Here is a 9,561-nt window from a genome sequence, read left to right on the forward strand (position 1 = left end):
GAAGTACCATCTGGAGCACTCAGCTCCAGAAGCCGTGCGGAAGGATCAGATCTGCAGCGTGACTGTCTCACGTTGGACTTCATTAGTGTAGCAGTCACTGGCAGTGCACTTGGCGTCACAGCTTTTTGGGGTGGGTGTGTGCATGTGTACATATCTGTATATGAAGCATAGCAGAAAGCTTCTGCATAAGCTAAGTAGCTAGAAAATGCAAATGTGGGAGAATATCTGCTCCGACTGTGGCTATGCTCAGGATGGCAGAGTCACTGTCACTTCTGGTTACATGTGGTTAGAAGATTCTGTGCCACAAGAGCTGGTGAGGTGTCAGGTCTGGTGGGAAACACCATGCTGGCCTCTCTGAGCTGGTCTGACCTTCACATATCTGCTTCTCCTACTGCTGTAACTCCTGAGCGCTTAAGCTGCAAGTTCATAACTTTGATTTTAGGTTATTTACATATTGGAAAGGATCAGGTTAATTTCAGCAGGCTCTGCATACCACCAAGGTATTTATCTCCAAATAATAGCCTCATGGTAGTTTCACACAGGCAACAGAATGTATTGAAAAATGAGACTATTTTATCTGGCAGAGGAATTTCTAGCACTTCTGTTTAAATACCTGTAGAATTGATTTTCAAATAACTAAACCTATCTCATCAGCAGTCAGTCAATGAGTTCCCATGTTGGGAAGCAGACTCTGCTCTATAGGCAGGTCATCAAAATATTATAACTTGTGGGGAAATCTGCAGAGAAATCACTGTCAGGAATGTCAGTGATAAGCAACAACACTGGAGTGCCTTAAAGACCCTGAGAAGCCAGGAAGCAAAGTCACTGATCAAGAGATGTAATTTGGCATAATTTCCTGCATCTTTTTCTTGTCTATGGTACTTATCTCGCAGAAGTGAAATACTTGAGTATGCAAAGAAAATCATAGTGTCCTAAAAGGCTTCTGGTGAAATCAGCTTCCTCTGAGAGCCGAGGGAGGTGTTCAGGGCTGTATGAGAACTCAGTGGCGAAGCTGGGAGGAGTTGTTTGGTAACCTAAATTCCCTCACTGGCACCTTTTCTATGTGTTATTTCTTCCTCATCTTCCATGCAGACACTTTGCTCCATTTACTGGTACCTGCCAAACTTGCTGCAGAGAGTGGCTTTTCTCCAGGTGAGTTGTCTGCATGGTATAATGATGGTGAAGTGCTCTCTGAATTGGGCGTTCTGTTGTCCCCAGAAATGTGTTTTCTTAAGTACAAGTTGAAATTAAATAACTGGTTTTTGATAGTAGATGGTCCCCAAAGAGTGACTGGTCTTCCTGGTTCACCTGTGATTTTTACCATTGTGACTTCTGGCAGGGATGCACTTGCACATATGCTCAGTGCTTGTGATATGTAATAAATCTCAGGTGCTCCTTTCTAATGTATGAGAATTTACAGTTACCCTATGAACTTGTTAAAACTGCAGTTGGTCTCCTTGGCTTTACTTATAAGTCTTTGAGGTGCTTTATGATTGCTCACTATTGTAGACCTTATTTTTGTGCTTGAATATCATTTGTTGGCTCTGGACTTGCAAGGTTGATCTCCTCCAGGGGTTTTGAGATGATACACTCATATCCATGTGTTAATAGCCATCTTGGAGAAGTGCACCCTCTCCTGGTCTCCAGGCCTTTACAGCCCTGGCTCCATTTTCAGTCAGTAACCTCCAGTCCATTTGTAGCTTCTCTTAGTGTTTTCATACTCATCTTTCACATATTCAGTGCAAAAAGCTTAGTACGAAGTTGGCCTCTCCCTGTGCCTGACCTGCTTTCGCTGTGTATTAAGGCCCTGTCCTCTGGTGCCAGCTGCTCATTTCAGATCAGGAGACAGCAGCATAACAAGGCCAGTATGACCTAAATTGCTGACCTGGATGTTGGCACATGTTCCTTGGAAATATGCAGAGTTCTTCCTAAATCTGTAAACCATTGGAGAGAGAGAGGAAAAAAAACAAAAAACAGTTAAGCTATGGTCCTGATTGTATTTCCCATAGAAATTTGTCCCAGGCAACCAGATACCGTGCTGGCAGCATTTATAATTGATGGAGGCGCATTCAACCTAGTACAGCACTGTCAGATCACACTGACTTTAGCACAACTGGTCTGAATCTAGGGCCTGTACGTGTTTTGTGGCCTCCTGGTCAAAGGCAGGGCTCTTCTGGGAATCAGGCCTTTGCTTGACAGAGGTGTCTTAATGGTGGATCATCTGAAGTAATCCTTAAGGCAGTTTTCTACATCAGCGTAGTTCTCAAAGCATTCATAAAATATGGTGTCAGTGCTGCTCAGGAGTAACCAGGTATGAAAGCAAACATCTGTCCTAACCCCAAGTCTTGAAGCAGATCTCTGTACCTGCTGAGAGCCCCACCTGGGCAGTGAAACCTCAGCAGTGGGCACAGGTCGTGGCAAACTATATTCACAAAGCATTAGTACACCTTCAGGTACCCGTGTGTTCTTTGATTTTGTACTAATGCAGCTTTCAGTTCCTGTTTGTTTATTTATGTGAAGGAAACATTGGGTTTAGGGATGGCAGATGTTTTGGCAAAGACAAAGTCAGTGACTGGAAGGCCTGATTCAGATGAACTGTTTCTCCTGATCATTTATTGTTTAGCTGGGAGTTGACTGGAAATTAGCAACTTTCATTTTTGAGCCCCTGCCTGTTTGAACTGCATCACAAACCTCATCAATGAGCATCCCGTGGCAGGTGGGGATGTGCTAGTGCTGACTGAGGAGGCAAGACTTGCAGGTGCATAAAATGGCTTTCCTGGGAGGCAAGGTCTGGGTTGTAGCACATAAACCAAAAGAGGCTGCTGTGATGTGCTAAGAACTCCCAGCAAAATCCATTTCTCCACCTGCTTCACCCATAATGTGAGAACTGCTTGAGGCTGCCAAATTCTCATGGCCCCTGAGGTTTGTGCTGAGGTAGTTGAATGTCTGGCTGAAGAAGGCTTTTGTGGCTCCATGTAAGACTGGGAGCACTAAATATCCAACTGACTTTTTCCTCAAAGTCAGAATATCTTCTGTAAGGAAAATCCAGCTTCTACATTCTTATCTAATACCTGTTGTGGTAAATGACTGCCAAGACAGGGGGCTGTGTTCCTCTTTGTAGACCACTGATGTGTTAGGGAAATGGCTGCGGAGAGGGCGCGTTGTGGTACTGCTCTGGCTGTGGGGAGGTGGTAGCTCGTGGGGAGAAGGATGCCTGGCAGCCATGGCAGGGAACCATGGCCCCAGGGGCAGGATGCGTGTAAGGTGCAAACCAGCCAAGTTCCAGGAAATTACTAGAAAACACATGCGATGCAAATTGTCAATGCTCAGCCTCTCGTGAGGATCTGAAGATGAGTTTTGTTGAATCCATTTAGTAGTTAATATTTTCACTTGAAACACCTAAAGCTTTAAAACACGCTGTAAAGTTAAGAGGGAAACAGGAAAAATGAGTTTTTTCCAAGCATAATTTGCAATTCCATCTTTGGAAGGGAGTTTTTCACCTGAATGTATCCAATTCAGAAATGGAGGAAGGTATTTTTGTAGTTGTAGTTCAGTTCAGCCCCAGCTAACTTGAAAGCATGGAAGCCTGGATGTTAGAAGACATTAAAATAATTGGTGTAAACACAAGTAACAAAGGGAACATGTGTGGTAAGGGCTGGCATGCCTAAACTGTCTCCTGCAAGGCCTTGTGTCGATGTCTGTTCAGCACAGCTGCAAAATGGAGGCCGTGGTCACCTCCTCAGGCTGCTGATGGCAGCAGTGGGTCCTGGGTGTTTGTGCTTGAGGGTCACATCCACGGAGCACCTGGAGACAGAGCAGGTCTGGGCCCATGTAGTTCTGTAGGTTACGAGTGGTTCCAAAAATAGCTTTTTCAGTCTGCAAGAACTGAAAGCTCTGCTGGGTTTAGGACAGGAGCATGGATACAGTCTGTGCTCTTGGAGCCTTATAAACCTCTCCTATAAAGGGGAGATGGGGAGACAATCAGTTATGTGAAGTTTTCATATACTTTTTGTCATAAAAAAAGTATTAAAATTCTCCAGCTGTCCCTCAGTCAAGCCATTACTTGTGACTGATTTCTTAGAGGCACCCAAGCATGAGTGGGGCTGGAGAAGCAATTTCCCTTCACAATTAGTTTTGGGAAAGTTTTTGGTAGTGAAGCAGCATCACGTAGTGGTTTAAAGGGCAATCTTTGAGCCAGCAGCATTTCTACCCTGCCTAAAGCCAAGAGGAGGGAAGCTTGCCTGGTTTTGGTTGCTTTTTTTTTTTTTTTTTTTTTTTTATGACAAACCGTAGGCATGTGGTGCAGATCAAGGTAGTGAAGGACCCTGGCTGTGTAGGCTGGGTAGCGGCTGTATGGTTCTTTCGAGAGCTCCTGGTGAGCTGTTTTAATGCATCTGCCCTTCTCCAGGGTGCCAGCTTTTTGGCATGTTTTTTTCAGGGTCTGGGGTCCCTGCCAGCCCAGAATGGACCAGTGGTCTTTGGCCAGGGCTGGAGTGGGATGCAGGGAGCAGAGCAAGCACAAGTGCCCCTTTGCAGGGGTAGAGCTGGAGAATGTGAACTGGCAAAGTGGAAGGAGCACAGGGCTGAACAGAGAGCAGGGGTTCCAAGGCAGCTCTGGGAAGCCCTGTAAAACAAGGGCTTGATGTCTTGAACTGTGCATAGATATTAATTTGTTAGTAGGTGTAGTGGGTGGTGTGACCATTGCCCAAACTGGAGACTTGCTACAGCTGTTATGGGCCCTTTCAGACAGAAGGGAAGTAATGATGCTGAAGTCAGAATAAAGATGGAATCAGTGGGTGAGCAGGACAGCTGCTTTGCTGAGCAACAAGAACAGCAGCAGCAACTCCCAGTCTCCAATCCTAGTAGTGCCTGGCTAACTCCAGCAGCTTTATTCATTGTAATTACACCTATTGATCCTTCAACTCATTCAGTGCTATAGCTACCAAACTGTGTTAGCCTAGGTAACTGCCTCAGTGGTGCCCGTGTCTGAGCTCACAGAGGCAGCGCCCTGCTGAGTGTGGCAGCACCCCAATATCTTGCAGAGCTCAGCTGGTGGAGGGAAGGAAGCTGCTGAGATGCCTCCAGGCCCTGTGTGGACACAGCAAAGTTCCTTCCTTCATTGGAAGGGAAGTTGAGCTGCTTGAGGATGTCAGATTTGGGCTAGGGTGTGTTGTTCATGCATGATGCTGCCCTGTCCTGCTGTACTTTTATCCTATCCCTTTTTAGGAGACTTTCCAAACTCTGCTCTCCAGCATTCCCTCCTTGCCATTGCTTTCTTCCTGCAACCCAGAGCAGGATGCCTTCCAAATCTGATTTTGGAGCTGCTTTGATGCTCCATTCTCCCAGTCTGGTGTAAAAATCAAACAAACAAAAAAAACCAACTTGTTTTTCTTCAGCTGTAGCAATCATTGGGGCTGCAATTGCAGAAAACCTTTCTGGGACTGTGGTCCTGTTGCAGGTCACCATTGCCATGTCGTAGATCAGCCGTGCCCTTGTGTGGTGAGGCAGCCTGAAGGGGAGCCCCTTCTCTGCCCGTGTCACCCTTCAGCTCTGCGTGGGTCTGGTACAATCCCTCTGTTTTGACGCAGAGGAACTCCGGCCTTCCTGCTCTGCACCATGGCAGCCTCGTTCTTGTCTCCCTCCTGGGCTTCTCCCTCCCTGAGACCCAACTGATATTCTGGGGGATTTTAATTTTTTATTAATACTCTCGTACTCCAGTATTAGCAGACAGTTCAGCAAAATGGCCACTGCCTGTGGATTCCCCTGTGCCATTTCCCTGATTTCCCCCCATTCTTGATAATTCCTAGTAGTTTAATTAAACTGCAAATTTCATCCCCTGCCTATTCATTCTCCTCTCTGAATCACTGGAGCAATTGCTTGTGTAGAGCGTGATGGTTCTGCATGTTAAGCAGGTCTCTCCTTCAGCTATTCTACAGATGTGTATCCTTATCTTCACCCCGTGAGCACTACCACCCTCTCAGTGCTCACAGGCGCAGGCACAAAGCACTGCTCTCATCTCAGCGTCTGCAGGGTTTGCCTTGGAGAAGGGAATTATCAGGCACGAGCCTTCCCCCATGCAGCTGCTGAGCTGTAGTGCTGTTGATTGCTGGAGTTTACACATATGCACTCTTGGAAAAGGTCACACCAGTGCAATATTGGCTTAAATGAAGATCTGTTTATTCCATGTGTCTGTTCCTGCAGGCTGCTGATTAACCAGCCAGCTGTGGCCAGTTGTCTCGGAGATCCGGGATAAAAGCAGCTGTAAGATCGGAGGATGATTTTGAGTTGTGTGGTGGGACTGGTGGTTTTCATGTGCCCAGGCGTGGTGCTGCATCCTCACTGCAGGCTCGCGAAGCACTAGGACAGAAACCCACCTTTTGTCTGAGTACCGGTGTGCATGGGCTGTGCTGAGCCCTCATTGCAATGCCTTTTCTTCCTGGATCTATCCAGAGGAAAAGACTTCAGGTAGTGCCTTGTTTATCTTTATTTGTGCTTCTCCAACCGGAGTCAGATGTGATCTATAAAGCAGCTTTCAGCAAATCTTTTCCACACAACCACTGTTAAAACTCATGATAAATAATGGTAGATGTTATTTTAAAGAAACTGGTCAGAAAGATGTAGGTGATGTGATTCACCTGATACCTACAGTTTGCAATAAAAATAGTAACATTTTCTGGTCTGTTTCTGCATGCCCAGGCTCTGTGCTTTACACTTTGGGGCTTGCTCTCAATGTTGCCTTCCTGAATGTCCACGTTCCTCTTGCCATAAAAGCATTTAGGACGCTGGGGCCGTGTTCCTTCTGGGCTGTGTGGCAAGGAACAAATAGTGTGTTTCATACCATTCACCCCTGGTTTGGCAGGGCCTCTTGGAGATCCAGAGCTGGGGCTGGGTTGTTCCTGTTTAAGTGGCGATACAGCTAGAAGAGGAGGCACTGTGAGAGGTGCCTCCACTGCTGCTTTGGTGTTACTGGTGTTATTGGTGTTACTGGTGTTATTAGCCCATCCCTGAAACTGCCTCCAATTCAGTTACACAGCTTTTTGCAGAACAGACGTAGATTGAAAGGAGGAGGAAAAACCCCACAGTGCATGCCCTTTTTCTTCATTAAGCCCCCTCCCCCATCGCCCCCAGTCCTTTAAAAACAGGAGAAAATTGGGGAAAGATCTGTGCTAAGGCCATTGTAAGCTGTGTTGCTAAAACACAGCTCATCTCTGAGTGGTTTTGTGGTCCCAGTACCTGTGGTGGGTGATAGGCAGCCAGAGGCTCTGTTTTCCCCAGCAGACGTCACCTTTGGGCTTCTCGTGTGCTTTTTTATCCCAGGAACACAGCAACACTGAAGGTCGATGCTGTCTGTGCCGGGGGGACAAAGCTGGGAGAGCTCAGCCCAGAGCTGCCTCTGCAAGGGCAGTGGGTTACTGGTGCCTTTGCCCAGCAGGGCCCACCTGGCTGGTGACACCGAGTCCTTTTTCTGCTTTTTCACTTGAGGAATGCGAGGCAATCGCTCCTCCCAGTGCCTCACTTCTCCATCTGCAAAACAAGGGTAGTAAAAATGCACCTGCACTCCTTTCCTGCTCCTCTCCTCTCTGGCTGCGAGATCCTCAGGTCAGTGGCAGCTTCATCTTGCTGAAGGCCTTCGTTAATGCACATTCATCTTTTGCCTGTGATATTCAGTATCATACTCCTAGCACGGTCGATGGCAAAGCTGCTGATGAGAAATGCATGGTGCAGGAATTCCAGCCTGTCTGTGAGGCAGGAAGACACAGGCCTTTAATTTTTTTTTGACACATTTTTGTAATTACAATAAATATTTATGTTGCTTTGGTCCGCTGTGGCAGCTAATAGTAAATTCATTTGCAATGCCTATTTATTACAAAAGGCTGGAGCCTTTCAACCCCCTTGTTGTGTCTGGCAACTCCCGGGGATTAATTGCATGCTGTCAGAAAGGCAGCTCTGGCAAATCCAGCCCCAGCCTGCTAATAGTGGGATTATTATTTAACAGTTCAAGTCTGCGTGAGGCTGCTTTTTATTCGCCTCTGGTGGGTTTAAAGAGGTTTCTGAAGACCTGAGCAGCTGATGCAAAAGTCAGTGCTAGTTCAGCAGGGAGTGTGTTAGCCCTGATCTGTGCCATGCTCTGTGTGCTTCCAAGTTCACCCTGCGTGGGGTGGCTGTGACAAGCAGCGAGCAGCTTTTCGGCCTCTTGAGCTGGATGTGTGTCCCCTGAAACAGCCCAGGTGGGGAGAATGGGCTTGGGGGCCACCACTGCTGCCCTTAGGGACCTGCTGAGCTGTGTGAGGACCTGGGGAAGGGTCGGGGTGTGGGGCTGCCAGCTCTGAGGATGCCTTGTCCTGACATCCTGCTGCCGGCTTCGTCTCACCATCCTGTTCATAAACCCACTGAGCTCCATTTAAAACCATGGAGGAAATCTGGACTTCTGGGCAGGCTTTTGCAAAGCCTCTCTGCTTTAGTAGAGGTGATTTTCTGATTTCAAGGGTAAAAGTACCTGAGGGAAGTCCATAACCAGTTATTCTTGTTCCTGCTGTTTCTTTATCAGGCTCTTTTCTGGCTACTGCTATTTATCCCTTGATATATATATGCACGTTCCTTGGAGGTATTAGTTGCAAAATGCAATGAATACTCTGCTGTATCTTTCAAATGTCTTTGATTAAATTCTGGGATTTTTCAGCTGCTTTCTGTTGGTGACTCATTGTCATTCAAGCCCAGCTGGCACAACTGGGTTCTCGGTTGTTTCTGACTACCGAGGTTTTATAGCAAATGCATTGTTACAGGCAGACAAGTGGAGAGCCTTGTGTTTATTACTATTGAATTCATCCAATTTTTATCACTTGAATCTTCAAGGTCATCCGGTTCTTACATGAAATACCTTTCCTTCAGTCCTCCACTGGCAGTACAATGCTTTTTTAATAATCTCTGCATTTCATCGGTACTTCGCATGCTGCGGCTGTTAATGAAAATACTGAGACAGGCGCATCCCTGGCTTCCTCCTGGAGGAACAACTACCTGATAAGCGCCATCAAACCCAACACTGCCCCTTCCAGCAGTGCCCCTTTCCTACCCATTTGTCTCTCCTTACTGCTGCCCTTTAAAACCCTGCTCTAAAGCTGTTCGTGTCAGTGGGAACTGTGATGTGGGTCCAACGTTACCTGGATCACACCTCGTACACCCACCAGTGCTTGGTGGCTTCAGGACAGCCCAGCAAACCCATGCCAGATCCCATCCATCTCCAGTAGTTGGGGGAGGAGGCTGGAGGGGTTCCAGGCTCAGCCCCAACAGAACAGGAACTCAGAACAGGAGTTGCCTGGCCTCTAAAACACAGCCCCTGGGCACCCCAGGCATGTGGATTGGGAGGATTTCCTTTTTAATAATCCCTTTTGATCCCCAATTTGAATCAATCTGCTACTTTTCCTATTTCCACCAGCTCCCGTAACTGAATACAGCCTGTCTGCAGGGAAGTTTATAAAATCGATTCTGTCACTGACCAGTGTTGGGACTTGAGGTTGTGTGGATTGTTCTTCTGGACCCAACTTTATGGATATTTCAACAATT

Source organism: Anas platyrhynchos, chromosome 15 (assembly GCF_047663525.1).
Source record: "Anas platyrhynchos isolate ZD024472 breed Pekin duck chromosome 15, IASCAAS_PekinDuck_T2T, whole genome shotgun sequence".
Taxonomy (NCBI): Eukaryota; Metazoa; Chordata; class Aves; order Anseriformes; family Anatidae; genus Anas; species Anas platyrhynchos.